Genomic DNA, 20,906 nt, shown 5'->3' with positions numbered 1-20,906 from the left:
GGACAAAAGGTACAAGAAATCGCTCATTAACACCATGTTAAACCGTGCTTTTCACCTGTCATCCACATGGGAGTCTTTCGTGACTGAACGTGATTGCCTGAAGCTGATGTTTACAAACCTCAAGTACCCTGAAAGCCTAATTAACTCCATCATTTCTCACTTTGTCACCTCAATGATGATCAAAGATCCTCTTGTGCCACCTCAACTACCCGTCAACGAAGATACTGTTCACCAAGTGGTATTGCCATTTAAAGATCAAATGTCGGCCGATGCAGTGAAAAAACAACTATCTGACCTGAGTAGGAAAATCGATCACACTCTTCAACCAGTATTCAAGAGTTGAAAAATCTGTGAAGATCTCAAGATGCATGAACCAAAACCACCTCTAATTAATCAACAATGCGTAGTGTACAATTACCAATGTGATCTGTGCAATGCAGAGTATGTTGGGTATACCAGCTGGCATTTGTGGCAACGTATTGATGAACACAGGTTCTCTGCAATCGGAAAGCATTTAAAGAACGATCACGGCCTTTATAACATCGACGACCTTGCCAATAATTTTTCCGTCCTAAAGAAATGCAACGGAAAACTGGATTGTTTGATTTACGAAGTGCTGTTTATTAGAAAGAAGAAACCTAGCCTGAACACGCAATTGGATTCCATCCACATGAAACTATTTGTTTAAACAAATATGTTAATGAACAATCACACCTCTCAGTGCATGTATAACACTGTTGAACCGTTATTTTCTTGTCACTTGATAAAGATGTCATGACGACATCGAAACGTTGTGTAAAATTTCTCTCGCTCATTTTTATTTTGAAATGTTTATCGAAATTTAACCTCATTCATGACCGAATTGTTTCAAAAAAATTCACATGCATGGCAAAATCGTTTCACATGGTTGCAAAAAAATTTCACATGCATTATACGAAGTTCATAATAGAAAAAAGTTCACATGCAAGACAAATACTTTCACATGCGTTACAAAGATTTCATGTGCATGTGAATATCTAATATAGCAAGCATGTATATTTCCAACATTTATTTCACAATTCCTTTCACAAACTTTTCACATACTCTTAGTGAAGAATTAGTATTTGCGTGAAAAAAAACCCTCAGGTGACACGCATCGATTGATAAGAATTGTAAACTCATTTGATAGCGTAGTTTGTTTCCCTCAGAAAATTCACTATGGAAGAGACATATTGCCAGTAAATCTTAGAAAATAGGTAAATGTGACAATGACGGTGAACTAAGCGCCTTTGCTATGCAGAACAAAAAAATTACATATTGGTGTTTAATGTTTCCAAGAATGAACAAAATCTTATCGACAAATTGTTGAAACTCGAATATATTTTTTAAGCAACGTGTTATTGTATCTATTGCAATTGCTTGAAAGTCTGAATTCTTGGATTATTTACTTACAGACATTATTTTGACACTAGCTTATAACAGGCAATTCAGTAAGTGAACTTCCTTGCTGGTTTTTTCCATTAAAGTTTTGGTTTTCCTTATTCTTTGGCTCTTACCACTTGCCTTGGGTCTCTGTATGCTTCATTTCTGTAATATTGAAAATCTTTTGAAAGTACAAATCTTTGATCTTTTCCTGGATTTACGCTCATCACCTTGTTTAGTAGACAACAAAATTTTTCCATAGAGCATGGTCCATATCATTGTGTGATCGCAGTATGAATTTTCTTCTGCAGCTTTGGCTTAATAGATAATCAACCAAAAATAATGGCCCATGTAAGACTACATTTAAATGTGACATAGAGATGCAACCTGTGCATAATGGCAAAATTCTTCATCCTATGGAAACAGGGCATGAGTACCTTGAAAAAAGAATGGGCGTACAGGCATGCAAGTGTGCAAGAAGTGCAGCATGCTTGGATGATCACACTTCCGTAGTGCTATGTTTGTCCTTTCGTTATGCAATTAATTATATAGATGAACTTGACTGAGCACATGCACGAACCTCTAAAGGGTGCAATGTTTGTGGCCATGTTTGTGTACCAAACCAATCCTGTGGGAGTTGAACTGTTTTCTTAAGTAAGCACTTTCGTTTGGTCCCACAAATTTGTGTGGCTGTTGGTGTCATGAGTGAAAATGTTGTATTGAACAGTGCAGTTTGCACCAGTGTAAGGAATCAGTGAAGGGGTACATTAAAGTGGGTTATGTTTGTGATGAATTAATTATATTTAATAAGTGTCAAGTGTTGATGAAGTCAATAGCAGGGGGATGTTTGCCTTATAAACTGGTGTTAGCCTCTCTGCTGTGATTCATTTTATCTTTAGCAAATCCAACTTCGTGCAGAAGAATTTTAAAGAAATGCTACAGTAGCAGCGTTGCACAATAAGCAGTTAGAGTTTAAAGTCATAGGACAAGAAAAAAAACCACCTTCGAAGGCCTGGAAGAACGGTTATATGCCGTAAGTTTGCGAGTTACTTTTCTGCTTTTATGATTTAAATGCAAAACATTACATTGCTGCTTGGCTAAAAGATCGTTGACTAGCAAGTGCTAATATCTTCTCTAGTGACACAGATATGCATGAATGGTTTATTAGAAACCCATAATTTAGATATATTTAAGGCATAGGGTGAGTAATCTAAATGAGATAGCTCTGAATTCCACTATCTTTCACCTAGCATTGTTAACAACTGCACCTTTCAATTACAGGCAAACTCTCCACAATCAATGGTTACATGTCTGGTTTCTGTCTCATCTTCGCAGACCTGTCAGGGAACAGAAATTCAAAAGGTCACATCTGTGGATTGTGATTGGTAGATTTCATTCTCTTCGAAAGGTTAGTTTGTTATCGTCATAATCATGATTGGCAGCAGCCAAAAACGCAGTCCAATAGTTAGGTTTTGATAGACCTGTGATAGAATGCTCAAGAAGGGAGTATGTAAACAATCAACCACTTTTTTTGTATAGTTATTTCAGGACAAAGAAAACCTGAGAAGGTTTCAAAATGACCTTCAAACATTAAATGAAAGTAAAAATGCTCTCAATTGAAAGCTCAAATTTAAGCAGCTGCTGTTGCAGTCGGTAAAATGAATAGATCATGAAATACAGAGTGAGATATAAATGAATAGATCATGAAATACAGAGTGAGAAATAAATGAATAGATCATGAAATACAGAGTGAGAAATAAATGAATAGCTAATAAATAAATGACACAAAATTTACAGAAAAATAACAAAATTTACTGCTCTGTCAACTAATATCTTAGCATTGTTTTAAAGTACCTTGTATGCCTGCCTGGTGGTTGAGAGGCATCATAAAGCCTTGATAAACCCATAAGTCATCAGCACGTTTTAAAGAATCAAAATGTGTTCTGAAACTTCGAAGGCAGCTGACATACCGTAATCGTGTTATCGGCGTTCGAAGTCAGGTCGAGCCAGGTAGCAAAGTCTAAGAGCAGTTCTTGCCCAAGAAAAGTACCCTCTGGTGAGTTGTGGCCCATTTGCCAAGCGTTGCTAGCGTCAAAGTTTGGAAAGCAAGAACTGGTTTTAGACTTATAAAATTTGTCTTGTATCGACCGCCATGTTTTCCCGCGCACGAGGTGTAAAGACCCTTCCCGGCATGCATTGCGATTACGTGCTGCGGACGTTTCTCGAACTGGTAACTAGATTTAAACATAGTAATGGCCAGCAAGTGGCGATCGATTTTAACAGATCTGTGATGTAGTTTGCGTTGATTTTATTTCAAATCGGCATGATTGTAGTATTTTGAGCTTCTGAGATCAGGGGACATGCAGATGTATGGAGACCCGTACGTTGCGCAGAAGGGTTAATCTGTTAATCTGTCAGCCCTATATATAGAGCATTTTCACTTGGAGTCATCAAATTGTTAAATCCAAAACTAAACAGCCACCAAAGTTATCCTCATCGGGCATAAGAGGTACCAGCACATTTTGAACTTGGAAGTTATGGCGGTGCATGACATAAAGCTATGATCGCGTTTGTTGAAAACTATGTTTTATCTCGTGATTTTTTAGCCATTTAAGACATTGCCGTATTTGGAAAAGTGCTTATTGAAATGTTTATTTGTTTTATTTTATTTTTATTTACACCTCTCTTGACCTGAAATCAATATTTTTGAGCTTACACGTTGCGTGAAATTACCATTTTCAGGAGCCCATCATGGGCTCCTACCATTTTGCTGTTTTCTAAGTGAAACCAACATCCTTGCCGTCACGCGTTAGTGTCAAATCAACATTTTAACCTATTTAGACTTGAAATCAACATCATTGAGCTTATGCGTGCGTGAAATTACCATTTTGCTGTTTTCTAAGTGAAATTAACATCCTTGCTGTCAAGCGTTAACGTGAAATCAACATTTTAACCTATTTAGACCTAGAATCAACATCATTGAGCTTATGTGCTGCGTGAAATTGACATTTTGCTTGTTTCTAAGTGAAACCAAGATCCTTGCTGTCGCGTTAACATGAAATCAACATTTTGACCTATTTAGACCTGGAATCAACATCATTGAGCTTATGTGCTGCGTGAAATTGAGATTTTTCTGGTTTCTAAGTGAAACCAACATCCTTGCCGTCACGCGTTAACGTGAAATCAACATTTTAACGTATTTAGACCTGGAATCAACATCATTGAGCTTATGCGCTGTGTGAAATTGACATTTTGCTGGTTTCTAAGTGAAATCAACCTCCTTGCCGTCACGCGTTAACGTGAAATCAACATTTAAACCTTTTTTGACCTAAAATTAACATTTTTGAACTTATACGTTGCGTGAAATTGACATTTTGCTGCTTTCTAAGTGAAATCAAAGTCCTTGCGGTCGTGGCGGGCCGAGGCTTTGTTATGATAAACCGAGGCGAGACTTCGACTTATAACAAAGGCTTGGCTTGGCTATTATAGTAAAGGATTGGCTCTGTTTATCATAACAAAGGCCCGGCTTCGTTTATTTGCAGCCTTGGCGGGAAAAGGGCATTAGGTATTTTAATCAAAAGTGAACTTTGTCGAAAACACTCCAAATTTCGCATGCAGTTTTGTTTCGGTATGTTTAGCAATGTCCCATAGTTTTTCTGCTAAACTGTGCTTCGTTTTCGGGATATTGCGTATGCAAAAAACCACTCGGTTTTCCTAGCGGCGTCGGTATAAAGTGAAGCAAAAACCAGCGGCAAAAATACAGGGACATGTCTTTCTATTACATTGAAGACCACATGCAAAAATTCAGCTAATTTGGAGCAAAAAAAAGAAAAGCAACCAAAATCGTCACTTATCCCCTTTTATGACTAGCTTCTTCAATTTTATTACAGTATATAGTATCAAATATTTACAAGCACAAAAATCCTATGAAACCTATTTACAAAACCTGATTGAAACCTATATTTATTTGAAACCAATTAATTTATCCTATTTACAGAGAAGTTCTAGTTTGCACGAGCTGGTCCGTTAAGCCGAGAACAAGTCTTTAGTAGTTGGGCGGCAGTCTTTTCGTTGTTCTCGTACTTTTCCCAGCTTGCAAATAGCTTAGTCTGGATATTCCTAGTGACACTATGTTGAATTCATTTAAGTTTACTGTCTGATACAAGCCTGATTGTCACGGCTGTAAGCTTTGCCTCCCTATCAAGCAACTTGATTAATAAATACAATGGCAAACCACATTGTCCCCCCGCTTGGCGATTGAGTGCGTTATGCCAACCTTCAAGTTCATTATTGGTCCGGATGGGCTGTTTGTAGACGCACCAGTTTCTCAGAGTAAACACCTGGCTTTCGATCCATCGTCGCCTGATTTAATCGACAAGACTCCTCAGCTGCTCTGTTTGGGCCTGGGCCTTGAGGTGGACGAACATCGGCAGGATCTCTTGGCACGGAAGGAATGGTAGGGCCATGATCTTTCTGATATACTTGTACACTGCATTGTCACCAGAGTAAGCCATCTGAAGGCCAAGCTCTTGTACATTAAAGTAAAAAATTAAAAAAAGTACTCAAAAAAGTATAAATGATAATGCTTTAACAGTTGCCACAGTATCAGATGATATCAGAAACTAATCGTGTTGGCTCTCCTTTTAAGTTCTATTAAGTTTTGAGTATCTTGTCATAATTGCTCGTTATGATTTTATCTCAGTTTAGTCGTTTAGTGTTCGCAACTGAATTGGGGATTACAGTTTACTTTCGTGGCTTTTTGCCCAACAATTAAAACGCAATACATACCTTCCTTCAGACGGCTTGTGTCCAGTGGAAAACGCATCCTTGGATTTTAACTGTCAGTAGGACTGCTCGGAGTGCCGACCACAGCGCCTTCTTGAAGTCCACGGTGACTTGCCTGATGGTGAGCTTGGGCATCAGTTGGATTAGCTTCTGGAGCACCTAAGAACAATGTAACAATAGAAATGATGTAACAATAGTATATATCATATACTGAGATTTACACACTGGAAAGGTGAGACTAGTTTTGTAAATGTGTGTAGAAAGTTAATGCTAATAATGTCTTTCCTTTTCCATGTAGTTTTGTAAATGTTTGTAGAAAGTCAATATGCTAATAACGCCTTTCCTTCTCTATATGAATTTTGCAAGTTATATAGATATATATAAGAGAAATAAGTTATCTTCTCTTGATATATATCATTTTAAAGCAAAGTGAACGTACCTTTTTATAGTCCTTTCCCTTCTTGCTGGACATGGGTACGTATGCTAGGGGCACCTGCTTGGCATACTCACCAGATCTAACAAATGCATTTACTGTTAAGAGCTGCTTGAAAGGGTGGCAAACAAGCTTGAACGTTCCATCGATGTACCAGGTCTTAGCATGGGCCAGGGTTTTGAGCTGCTCCTGTCTTGAAATAGTTGGCACCTATCCTTTACTTTGAGGTCAGCATGGAGGAAACCATCGGGTAGACATTCATCAACCAGCTCGAAGTCAAGATCTCATGGGTGTTCTGGGCAGATTTTTTGACGTAGACGGTTGGCCTGTCTTTCAATGTATTCCGGTTTGGGCAAGGCTGCACACGGGGCTTCAGTCAGTTCTTCCCAGAGGACCTATAGACAGAAATAATAATAATAATAATAATAATAATAATAATAATAATAATTTAGCAGACTGAAATATGTTATTTAACTTTGTTTGCCGGCTTAGGGTCGGTCAGTATAGTGAAAAACTGTGACCTCGGGCTTGAAAATGCTGCCCTCGACCTGTAACCTCGGGCAGCATTTTCAAGACCTTGCTCACAGTTTTCACTATACAGACCGACCTTAAGCTGGCAAATACCATGTGAATTTTTTTCCTGCAGTAAATTGGCTTTACAGGTTACAAATGGGTTTGTTTACGCAACTCTTGTCATTGAATCGGCTTGGGCACTGTCTAGTAATGATTTGTAAAAAATCTTGGCAATGGGCAAGTAGCTCAGATAGAAAGATGTAAGAACAATTTTTTTTCGAACTACTGTACATTAGTTGCATTTATTTCACCAGTTAAGTTCTCCAAAATGGTTTCTGCAATGTGAAATTTCGTGTGAAGTTTGAAGTTTTAGCACAAGAACAATTTCTGTCACTTGTTCACTTGAAATCAGGCTTTTCTACCGTAAATTGAATAGCAGAAAGTGAGGAAATTCGTTAAGTGTATTCCACAGAAATTCTCCTAAATAAAATAATGATCAGAGAGGTAAACTCGACTGAGATTGACTCAAATTTTATACCGAGAGATATAATTTCATGTTCCCAAAAATTTCAATGTCAATAGAAAGAGAATAATATTTAAAACTATACATACCTCATTTACTATTGCTGAAGCTGGCTTGAATTTGTCCTCCAACGCTTTTGACTTCACGGTAGCAATTATTTTGGCCGCGTTAACAGCTCCCATATCCACTGCATGGTTGTGCATGCTCTTCCCTGGTTGGAAGGTCCTGTCCCGCTCTGTCACTGAGGCCTTGCATGGATTTCCCTTTGGGCGCATTGTACACTGCCAGTAAGTTGTGTAGGGACGCCTGGAATGGACGTTGTAGGTGAAACCGAGGCTGTCGACAAGGCTGGTGTTTCCACATTTCGTTCCTTGCTGGACCAACTGGAAAGTTACCAGCTCTGTAACTATTGGGAACTGGTTCTAAAATCGACGGTTCTTCGTTTGTTGAGTGTGGCTCTGAAGATGTGTCATCTGTTTAAAAGAGAGAAAATATGTAAGTACTGGTGTATATACATTTCGGCAAAAGCCCGCGTAAAAGAACCTCAGTGCTTCCAAGCTAGGATAAGAAGTAACTTAAAACTGTTTGGTTAATCGTTAACACATTTCACAGAACCAAAACAAAACTACAACAACAACAATTTATTGCTATTCCATATATCTGGATGGTATAACCTTAAATGGAATGATGGGTATTTTAGTACAATGTCACTTGTTATTCGTTGCGTAATAGTTTTATAACAATCACAATGAAATAAGAAATGGTTTTCGTCCTCAGTTTGGTTAGAGTGGCAGTATTGACAAAACCAAAACTCACCAAAAGTGTTTTCATCTGAGAATAGTGGCGTCCCACTCTCTTCAAAACTCTCAGGTTCAGGAGGGCTTGCAGACAGCTAAAAGATAGGACAAATCAGTCAATGCTCGTGTTTTTTACTTAAAGCAGATGTGACTAAAACTTAAACAGTACTTAAGGACAATTTTTTTTGTTTGTAAATTGAATTTACGCTTTACAATGTAACAGACTTATCTAAGAGTCTTCTAAGACCGAAAAGTAACTTACAAAAACCTAAGTTACATAAACATAAGTGCTTGTACTTACCATTGAGGGGTCATTGATCAAAGAGTCCATATCTTCCTCTATTCTGGTACTCTCAAAGCATGGTGTCTCCTTGCACACCTGGCAACTCCAGTCGATTCCCTCTCCAGACTGTACGGCGGCGCGGTACTGGGCTCGGGATATCCCAGTATTGCAGGTATGATGTTGCCATCGGTAGCAGCCTTCACATTGGAGGCCTTCTTGGCGTGGGCGAAAGGAGAAGCTACACACGTTGCAGATATTCATGACGTTAAGTTGATAGAATTGAATTCAGTTGTTCTAAAGCTCGAATTAAGATCCTGTATTTTGGGGGGCCTTTTATACTTATGGTATCGGATCAGAAAGGTAAGTGTGATAAAATTCACAGTTCTGATTGGTTAACAGGAAACATTCATATTCTAATAAGCCTAAAAACAAAAATCACATAGACGAAGCTGATTAAAAAACGACGCTAATTAGTTTCAATTGTAGTTTGACTTGTGACTTTTTCACATATTCTAAACAATAGCGAAACTTTTGATTTTTTTCAAATAGGACAAGAAAGGTTAATTGCACACATGCACGTGATAACTGAATGCTGAATACTGTTTAGATTTTTACTGAAGACTTTTAACTCCTAGTTTTAGTAAATAATGAAGTGCTCTTGCATGGAAAATAACTCTAGGTAAGGGAATGAAATAAAAGACAACACACACAAGTGAAGGTAAACTTTATTTAGATGTTGGCGAAGCGACTTAGGATGTTGGTGAATCGACCTAAGACGTTGGCAAACGAGATGTTGGCGAAATAAGTCTGCATGCGAACCAAGTGGCCCATCAGGCCGGAGCTTATCCCGGTTTCTGTAGCATGAAGCGACCAGGAGTATTTCTACTCCCCCCTGTATGGGATGCTAGTCCATCGCAGGGTTACCACCAGCATTAAGTTCGCCGGTACCCATTTATACACCTGGGTGGAGAGAGGCACTGTGAGAGTAAAGTGTCTTGCCTAAGAACACAACACAATGTCCCTGGCCAGGGCTCAAACCCGGACCGCTCGATCCACAGACGAGCGCACTAACCATGAGGCCATGAGGCCACCGCGCGAAATGACCGGATACATTTTGTTCTTGAACAAGAACAGTGCCCAGTCCAACTGGACTTGCATTAGCAAGGACTCCTGTTTTGGCATCCTTGTCATAGCAAGCTAATGTTTCAACACTTGCTAGTGTTTCCTTGAGAACCTTGAATGGTTCTTCTTGCCTCTCACCCCATTTGAAGTTACACCTTTTCGTGTCGGCTGTTGAAGTGGTTCTGCAGCTGTGGCCAGATTTGGATTGAATTTGGCACTGAAATTCACAGGTCCCATATAACTTCTCACTTCTGCTACAGACTCAGGTTCTCTGACATTGACTACTTCTTCAACTTTGGATTCTGTTGGTTTATTACCATGTGTAGACAATAGGTATCCCATGAATTCTAACTGGGGCATCTTGAACTTGCAACTCGTACCATTCAAGGTCAAACCTCTTTGTTGCAATCTTTCTAACATTTTCTCGAGCCTCTCATCATGTTGCTGGTCATCTTTAGCATGAAGAATGATATCATCAGATATGTTTCGCACTCCTTCACATCCATGCAGAGCTTGCTGGATAGCATGCTGATAGATCTCAGGAGCAGAGGTTATGCCAAACTGCAATCTCTTGTAGCGATAAAGTCCAGCATGTGTTAAGAATGTTGTGATGTCACGTGATTCTTCACTCAGTTCCAGTTGATGATAGTCCCACTTAAGGTCTAACTTAGAGAACACATTGCTTTGGGCATGTCCTGGAGGACCTCATTGATGGTGGAATTGGATGTTTTTTTCTCATAATAGCTTCATTTTTCCTGCGCATATCAATGCATGATGGAATCTTACCAGAAGGTTTGGGAACTACTACTATTGGGCTGACCCAAGGTGTTGGTCCTTTTACTTTCTCAATAATGTCCAGCTGCTCTGACTCGTGCAACTTGCTCTTTACTTTCTCTCTCAAACTAAATGGCACTCTCCTGGGATGCTGAACCACTGGATTAACTTGTTTATTCACATGAATTTTAACTTGATAGTCAGTTAACTTGCCTACTCCTTCAAAATATGCTTTGTATTTATCAACAAGGTCTGGTGCACTTATGGCATTAAGTTGTGGTCCCAGTCTTAGTACATCCAACTCCATGGCTGTCTTCCTGCCCATTATCGGCCTGCCTTCATTGCAGATGACAATAAATTCAGCTGTGACATATTTTTCAGCTAGGTTTACTGATGCCTCAAACTTTCCCAGCGTGTCCAGTGGTTCTGAAGTTCCATAAGGATACAATTTTTGCTGATTTGTCTTCACTGACTTGCACTTTACTCCTTTTTGTTTCAATTCTTCCCCTGTCTTCTGATCAATGATATTACATGATGATCCTGAGTCGATGACAACTTCATTAAGAATGACTCCTCCAACTTGTAAATCAACCATCTCTGATCCACTCCGGTCCCATGATTTACTGAATGCCACAGTAAAAGCACATTCATCATCTTCACCATCCTCCATGCAGTTAACTTTTCCCTGTCCATCTTGTTTCTGTGTGTTCTTTTTCTTCTTCTCTTGTTTACTCTTTGTTCTGCAGACTGAGGCAAAATGTCCTGTCTTATGACACTTTGTACAGGTTTTAGATCTTGCTGGGATATATTTTTGCATCTGTCACTACCCCAGCACAAACACTTCGGTGTGCAAGGCCAGCTGTTTCTTGCACACTGGCAAGACGTACAATATTTCTTCTTACACTGGCAACCAAACTGCAAGAAAATCAGCCTTAAGTACGTAACTATAAAGTAAAAATGCTGTTGCCAAAGGTTCAAGATAGGAGGAAAAGGCGACTGTTGAGGCTGTACAGAAGGAATCTTTACAAATGGGGTTTTTAAACAATTTATGATAAATCTGTAAATGTTTCAGTGGATTTGGTGTAAAAGAAAAACTACGTTCCCAATAAAAGCACTGCTCATCTTGATCGGCCAATCTTCACTTTTTGGTCAACTTTCTTGACTAGTTCAATATATTTAGAAAATATTAATAAATAATTATTAAAAGGATTTTATCGAACGAAATCCATGCTTGAATCTAACAGTCTTAAGCCAACTGAGAGCTGGATATAAGCAAGCATTGGACATTACTCTGAGTCTATACATCACTTTTGACCAAACAAAATGATCTTGCGGTTTTGACTACAGCACCAGGAAGACATGTACAGATATATGTAACGTAAAACATGTAGGTAGGCCTGAGTAACAAACAGTTTCTTAACGTTGAACCGTTTCATTTTGCAAATATCACAACACGCTCCTGAATGGAAAGAGGCTTTATGGGCTTGTTCGAAAGCTAGTCTGCTCTCACATCACAAGTAGTTCCTTAATGAGCAATGCCTTATAACACCCTTTCATAATTTATTTTCCAAGTTCAGTGGCTCACAGCTACTTTGATTGGAGAATAAATTCAGCAAGCTGCTGGGGGCTCATCTGTTTCATCATGTCAACATCATCTGATAAAAATAACACATCTTTTTCATCAGTACTTGGTATATCAAAAGTCCACCTCTGCGCTTCTCCTCTTTCTTTATCCTTGCAAATTTTTGGCTTATTTTGGCTTTGATCAATTGGTCCTCTTCGCCCATGACCCATCGTTGTTTATACAAGTAGATCATGAATGTTAAACTGACGTTTCCTCGGTTTTGGACATCTTTTTTTCTGTATCGATAAACTGTCGTTTTACACAACATTTTGCCGCAGTTTGGGCATTTTTCTTTTGGCCGTTTTTTCTGTTTCTAACATTTTATAATGATATTTTTTATGAGTGTGAAGTGTGTGACATTGCGTAAACGTTTTACCACACGCTTCGCAAGGATAATCTTTGAACGACCACGCACTTGGGGACTTTTTAGACGTCTTACCCTCAATAGAAGGGTATTCTTTTCTCCTTCTTTCTTCATCTCTTCATCTCGGAGTGTCAGTTCTTCAAGATTCATTGACTCAGCAATTCTTTTGTGTATAACATATTCTCTTCGATTCGCGTTACCAGTGTCTCGCGTATGTTTAAAAATAGATTTTGTGGTGCGTGGGACGGTCAGTTAAAGATTATCATGGTGAATCTTGAGTCACAAATTTGCCGGTATTTGTGGACTGCAACACCTACTACTAAGCGACTTACTAAATAACTCAAGCATATTGAGATAATTAAGGTTACTGAATACCTTTAGAGGTGTCTCACATCCAAGCGATGTAGCGCATCCAGTTTAACTATAGAATATTTATTCAAGGCCCTATATCAAATTAAGGCTTATAAAGCTGGGTATCAAACTATACCAATAATTTAGAAATAAAATAAATTGTTGAATTTCTTAAGACCTCTAAATTTGAGCGTTCGAGTCACCTTTTAAAGGCTAAAACTGCAAGTCGAAGCAAATTTTGTCGTCTAAAAAGTATGTGGGATTTGCCATATTCAATTTCAGTGAAAAGTTACACAACATTTTCCAAACAGCATTGAAAAATTATGGACTGATCATAGAAAAATCGCTGTCGGAGAAAAATCTTTCAAAAAAATAATTTCGCAGTCATATCTATGTTGTTTATATGTCAAACTATCTACTGGCCAAATTTGAGGGCAAACAAACAAATTGGCTTTGACTTGTAGCTTTCAAAAGGGACCAAAAGGTGATTCGGATGCTCACATTTAGAGGAGGTGAAAAATCTCTCAATTTATTTTATTTTAAATACTTGGTTTAGTTTGATACCCAGCTCTTCAAGCTTTAATTTGATATAGAGGTTTAGGTATCTACAGTATAAGCAGACACGCAACATCGTTTGGTCGAGAAGTGCTTCAAGGTATAGGTAACCCTAAACTACAATACGTACTATACCGTACCTGGAATGATCTATTTTCACAACTCTCCTGGCCCCAGCAATCACATTTTGCTGTGCAAGGCCGTTTGGCCCTAACACATCTACAGGACACGCATCGTTTATTCCTACAGCGGCAACCAGTCTGCAAGAAAATCAACCTTAAGTATGTAACTATGACTTCAAAATGCTGTTGCCAAAGGTTCAAGATAGGAGGAAAATGTGACTGTTGAGGCTGTACAAAAGGAATCTTTGCAAATGGGGTTTAAATGGGTATTGCTTAGTGCGTAAATACAACACTAGGTCCTCATTACAAGTGAGGGAGGATGAGTCGCTGGTTTCACTTGGTGATGAGGCTTTCTAATTAGCTGCCACTTTTTTGTGAACCATATTGCCATGTGGATTTGCTCTGTTAACTTGTCTTAGTACTTTCAGAAAATCTGCTGAAACCTGCCATCTTGTCCAACAGTCCTTAGGACACTTGAGAAAATGCCAAATGGTGACACATTATTTTAGTGAGAAGTCATTATTGAATTTTCCGAGCCCTTCTCCCCCCCAAAGTAATGTTAGAATAGTGGGCTACTTTAGCTGGATCAACATCACATTGTGTTGGGGATGGGGAGGAGAAGGTAAACAGAAGACCACATGTTGGCAATTTCACAGAGCAAGTTGTTTGACAAAAGTGCAAAAATTTATTTCAAAAATAAAACATTTTTGTGGCTATTTTGTACTTTTATCAGTATGCAGTGTAGTTAAAATCAGTATCTACAAACAAATCAGATTAATAGGTCTCACAAAGTCCAATTAAAAGCTTGGTGTGAAATATTTCAGGTTAGGATACCCTCCGTTGCGGTCTTGCCAGTTTTACATAAGCATCTTGTACATCAGAAGGTTGAAAAATTAGCGCCTGCTTGCAATAGCTGGCTCATCACATTCAACTGAGGTAAATGCAACTTTGCAGCTGCAGCTTATACACAGTTAAGCAGGTTAATTACTTGGGCTAGCTAAAAGCAATTGAATTTCCATATGAAAGCCCGAGTTATAAAATGCCAGCCGTTCTTCTTCATCGTCTTTGTCGTCGTCATATTTCATTGCCAAATCTCATAGGGGGTCATAGTCTTACGCGTTTCTAGCGTAGAGCGTGAAACTGAGGATGAAAAATGTGACAGTAGTCACTTGAAGGGATAGACGAGAAGGCCCTTCTTTCCTCTGTGACATTAATCGTCAAATTCGGGAGTCGGCAGAAACAAAATAAAGATTACTTTTTCTGATTCCAAAATAAGGCGAAAAAATTCAACATGCAGCACCCCAGGACACATGATTCAGGATGAATCCACCTAACCACTACAAGGAATTGAACTAAAAGTAATTGAATTTTTGAAATCAAATACTGCGAGCCTGAGTATATGTGAAACAGCGTCGCCTAAAGCATAAAGTGAAAGCTAATGGCAAGGAAACTCGAATGGAAATAAGTGCAAGCAAACCGGGATGTAACTAATTGCTAGCAAACATAAGTGGTTTAACCATATATAGTGTGCTAACGTGGACATGCATTGTTAATTTATATAAAAGGTCGTGAAATGTCACGAGAGGAAGAAGGGCTTTCTCTCGATCTTCGTGAACAATGTAATACACATAATGCTGTGTTTTGTGCTTGAAAGCCTGCCAAATAAGAAGGCTCACGCTCGTACTCGTTCTCATGAGATAATAAATAATCAGCTATGTACCATTTCAAACTATGCAAACACTGACAAAAAGCTATGGTTACTGACTTACAAAGAAACTTTAAAGATGAGGCAAACAACAGGCATTTGGATAAAGAGGTTACTCAATGAAGCAAGTTAAATAGTAGATATCTAAACGTAATTCTTGTGTCAAAATATCCTGACTTTGTTTTTTTCATGCTCAATCAGCTTGCTTCTAAAGCACGATTTGATATTGCGGTACGGAGCCTGAGCTAAACCAGGTGACCGGACCAGGTGAGGTAATGGCCGGACCAGAAATAGAAAAATGGCCCCGCACGTGGTTTGGCTAGGAGAAAATACTGTTGCATTGCAGAGCCAAGACACAACAAAGAAGGACAACAGGTAAGGATGAGGAATTGCCCTGCCCTTAAAGTATCTGTTTTTTGAAGATTTAAGGGTAACAAAAAGTGTTGTGGCCAGGCCAGACTAGGACAAAAATTAACACAGTGACTGGTTGTCTCTGAATATGGAGACCCTTGATAACAGAGAATCATTTTGAAGAGGAGCAGTCCCCTATATAGGGCCTTTGTAGCCAGAGCAAAGCAGGCAGGTTTTTACTAGTGGCAGTGACACTGTGAAGTTTAGCGTTACATTCCTTGTTTAATTTGATTGTAATTGTTGTCTGTGTTTTAAGGATATCCCGTTCACGTTTCACGAATTTTGCATTTACATTGCTTGAGTGGCTATCTGCACTCATTAAAACAAAAGTATTAATTATTTTGCATAAGACGCATGTCAAAAAGGATCCATTGAAGCCATAGTCAAGTTCACTACCGCGTGAAATTGAAACAGATAGGTCTGTTGATATGCTGAGTTGTAAAAACTTGTTTGAGCTTCTTTTCTTGGAGTTATTTCAATTCTTTACCTTAGAAGATTTTGTGGCAATGTATGAAATTAAAAAAGTCGGAAATAATAAAAAGTAACAATTAACAATTAAATAAATTAGTGAGATATAAGTCCCTCACAGAAAATTCTCTTGATGGAACAGATTTTACGGGCCACCTGTAATTTTTTCCAAGCAAGTAGAATAAGGAACCTGCTTTGATTTGGTTGTTTTTATTTACTTAACTGTAATATAACAGAGAACATTTGACAAGTTCAAAGTTAGTTAATATTAGCCTTATCACTTTAGGTCCGTAAATGGTTCAGCTTCTGAAGGTTAACTATTTTGAAAAAGGAAACATTTTTAAACAAAATTTAGTCCCAAGTAAAGTTCAAGAGATGCCCCACAAACTGTGGAAAGGACATGTTAATACAACATTTGGTAAGTCCATACGAGGATGTTAAATATGTGTCAAATTTCAAGCCTCATGACTGCTGCTGAAGGCCCTGTGGCCGAATTTTCAAGTTTTGCAAATTTTGAAGAAACGAAAAGGAAATCAAACCTTTTGATATCATTTCCGAAAATAGTTCACCAAAAGGGTTCTCATGGCCAAATAAGAAAAAATCCGTTATTTCGCTTCTGTTGGCCGATTCTCGATATTTGCGGATTTACGCTCTCAAACCTTTAAGCACAACATCGCTGAGTTTTTACTAGCGATATATTCCTAGTGTTTTTTGTTAATTTTTTTTCAACTTCTTGTAATAAGATAATGTGAGTTAGTTTTTAGCATTTGCTATTTTATCTTTTCACTTTTAACTATTATTTTGATTTTTTGTTTGACAACCTCCTGAAAGCCGATTTAAGTGACGCTCTTAAAAGATTTTTAATTATTATCATACCATCATTAAATTAAAGGCCCAACTAGGAATATAATGCCTTCATTTAGTTATGTTTTGCTGTGCAAAGTGTTCTGTCAGTCGGTGAGCAGTACAAATAACAGCAATAATGGCAAAAAAGAATAACAATAGTCATTTCTACGCTTCGTGTATCCACGACAAAAAAAAAAAACAGTGCTTGCCCCTGCCCTAAATCCTTGTTACATGCCCTTTTCCTTTTGCCCATCTTCTCGCTCCACCTAAGGTAATGCCTGCAAAATGTGACAGGGGAATAGACGAGGAACTCTTACAAGTCGCTGTAAGCTCAAAGAACATTATATCGTTGTACTTTTGTAATTGTGTTAGCCGTGTTATGTTAGCCGTTTCTTCTTTATTCAGTTTTATTCGTTTCATAAGGTTAGTATCAGTATAATTGTGTTTTGCCCCTTAGTATTGGGTATTTGCTTAACTTATAATCTTTCTCTTAGTCTTAATATTGGCTATTTTGGAATTCGCTTCGCTTTGTTGAAATTTCTATTTATTCAATTTGCTCTTTCCGTATTTAGCGTGTTAATCACTTAAAAACACTTACAAAAGCCAACAGCATCTAATTAGCCAAAAATAACCTGTTGACCTATTATTTGGTTGATGTATTACTCGAAATTACAAAAAGGCGTGATTTAAAATAATAGGTTGTTCCTTTTTACTTCCGAAATTTTCGTGATATTTATTTTACTTCCAAAGTTTTCATGATATTTATTTTCAGTAATAGCAGTTGTTTTGGCTTATCACCGTAGCTAATTGCTTAAGAGTTCCGCGCTTGCGCATTTCTAGAAAGTGTTACATTTTGTCAGTAGTTAATTTAGTTTTTCGATTACTTTGCTAAATAAGTTCCGCGCCGAACTCATGCTGTTGTTTACTTCAATAGGATTAACTAACAACCTGTTGGTTGCTGATTCATCGCGTTTTAAGTATGAATACAGTTGTTGACACATCTAGTTGTTTAATTAATGTTTAGTTACTTAATTTGTAAAAGAGTGTGATTGAGCAGCAGAAAACCGCTAGTTAACACTTCAGAATTTATTAGCTATTCACTAGTTTTAATTTCGTTTGGTACTTTTCAATTTCGTGTAATTTTAGTTGTAACTTTCTCCGCCAAGCAACGAACACTTTTAACAATGAACTCGGAAAGTTAAGTTTTAATTTTTATTTGGTTGCGCTATCCTCAAAAGACTTTGTATGCTGTTATGATTACTTTTCACATCCTAGTGTTAGCACACGTATTATACTTTTTTAACAATAGACGCGTGTACGAATCATATAAGTGACCACATTTGTAAAGGTTTTTTGATTACGTTCTACCTATGAATAAACTGCTGTTGGAACCAAGCTGACTTGTTGCTGTTGCTGTCCGTCCAGTTTGTGGTTAGATCCCGGCACCCAAGAGTGTAACGGCTCTTCCTTGCAAGCGAGTGCCCCATTTGAGTCTAATTTTCCCCCGCAAGTATCGTCGCAGTTGTCTCGTCATCACGCATTCAGTGACTAACCGTTCCCCATACACTCAGATAGGAAAAACCTACCGTTACAAAAATATAACTTTCAAATGTGTTAGGTACATACTTCTTTTTCCTCTTGCTTGCTGCTTCTTTTCAGCTTCACACGTTTAATCTGAAGTTAATAGATTCTATTAGATTGTTGTTTCACTTACTCAGTCCTATAGTTACTTGGGCCTTAAAACTTTTTAGCTAACTTAAAAGTGAAACAATGTTTCATAAAGAAATTCCTAGTAACCCTATTATAGTAAAGATTAGGATTTTGAGTTCAACAAAATATATCAACATGTTTGCACAGTGCTGCAATATTGTAAAATATCCCACAGCTTGTGACTTGGTTGTTCAGTTGATTCACAAGCCTTTGAGGAGTGTGCATAAAACAAAAAAGTACAAATCAGGAGTGAAATACTGAAAATACACCGATCAAAAATATTGCACCTATGATATGAAAAATGTATCTCATATTTGTATTTATTCCACTGTGAAGGAGGAAGGTGGACGGAATAGTCAAACTCATGAACTGGGAGATATTGCTATGAAGTACCACCATTCTTTCGGAGACTTATGTTAAGGGACAATCCTACGACAAACAGTGTAAGTATTATTATTGAAAGGAAAATAAGCTATGTGAAAAAGGGTAAAATCTGTATTGTACATGAATAATCATTACTTTTAGCTCTCACCTCTTCTCTGGGCGATGCAGTTGCTAAAAAAAAAGAATAAATGGAAAACTGTGTTATTATTTATTTTTTACGAAGAATATCCTTTTTAGAGAGACAGAATAACAGAGTAATACTTTCAGAAGTTTTACTGGTGCTCAGTCTTTTAAGATCAGAGTAATGGGACACAATGGTCAATTAAAAAAAAATACACTTAAAGTTTTTATATGCATAATTTGAATGTGTAAAGTCCAGCTTGTAAATACAAGGATTCAATAAAAGTATTTGTTACACTGGAACGTACATGTGTATCCCAAGTCAGGATACAAGTGTGAATTACAATTGTAGCCTTACAATATTGTAAAATCCGCTTGAATGCACGTGTATTTTAACAAATGCAAATTTTAATATCTCTGCTGCCCTTTCAAAATCTGCAGGCCTATTTAAAATTCCAATAGGTGGATGAAAGCATCCACAGGGAGAAGAAACTTCTCTTAAAATTCCCTTGGATTTTCGATCTCAAAAAAAACCGACTTTCCTTAAAATTCCCAGGTTGGCAAATAACTTGACATCTCAGGAGCTTGTGGAGTTCCTCTTCACTAAAAGAAGACATGTTTTGACACTCCAAATACATGTGTTTCAGAAGTCTTACTCAATCATTGCAAATTCAATGCGACTTGTATTTTGCAGTTGTGATTTACGAGTTGGACTCTCGTAAAAATAAAAGTAGGACTCTTGTAAAAGTTTAATTAAATTTGATTCTTATCATGTTTTACTCATGTAGTGATACACCTGTAATTACAAGTTTGGACACTTGCAACGATTTTTAATAAACTCGTTTTTCTCTGCGCTTGTAAATACGATGGTGTGACTTGTTGATTAGATGACTTACGAAAAAGTTTTATTAAATTGACCCCAGGTCTGATGTTCAGCGTTTGTTATTTTTATAGTTCTGTAATGCAAATTTGTGGAGCCACAATAGCCTTATTATTAGCGTGCTCGTCCCCAGATCAAGCGGTCCGGGTTTGAGCCCAGGCCGGGGACATTGTGTTTTGTTGTTGGGCAAGACACTTAGCTCTCACAGTGCCTCTCTCCACCTAGGAGTATAAATGGGTACCGGCGAATTGTTGGGAAAACCTAACAACTTCCATGAGAGTGACCTGCCATGGATTAGCATCCCGTCCAGGGGGAGTAGAAATACTCCTAGTCGCTTCATGCTACACAAACTGGGATAAGCTCTGGCAGCTATGAGCCAGTCGGCTCCAAGGCTTCACTTAATCCAAATTTGTCCATTGTTTATAGAGTGACTGGTCCATAGGCAAACAGCTAGTTTTCTTTTCCTCCAACCTCAATGTTTCCTTTGTTTTTGTCTTGGTGATCATTAAGAGCAGCTTCACGAAATATCAGACTATCGAATTTCTTCAAACTCGCCCAGAATGAAGCTCTATGGGCACTAGTTACAGAAATATTGTTTTAAGTTCGATAAATCAAAAATTATTTTTTTACGCAATTTTTTTCGTTTTGATTGCAAAACAGGTATAAGTCGAGTTTTGAAAGTGTTGACGGGCCAGCACGACTCCTGCAGTTTGCAAGGTTGTATAGCCTTTATAG

The 20,906-nt window shown here is 37.9% G+C and overlaps 1 long non-coding RNA gene across 1 annotated transcript in view; it reads left to right on the top strand.

The window, feature by feature from the left end:
• LOC145496263 (uncharacterized) overlaps positions 1-20,906 on the top strand; it is a 427,898-nt gene that overhangs the window by 43,524 nt on the left and 363,468 nt on the right. The window lies entirely within an intron of this gene.

The sequence above is a fragment of the Orbicella franksi genome, chromosome 8, assembly GCF_964199315.1.
Source record: "Orbicella franksi chromosome 8, jaOrbFran1.1, whole genome shotgun sequence".
Classification (NCBI taxonomy): Eukaryota; Metazoa; Cnidaria; class Anthozoa; order Scleractinia; family Merulinidae; genus Orbicella; species Orbicella franksi.
Note: the sequence above shows the minus strand (reverse complement) of the source record. Positions and strands in the feature narration are given on the sequence as shown.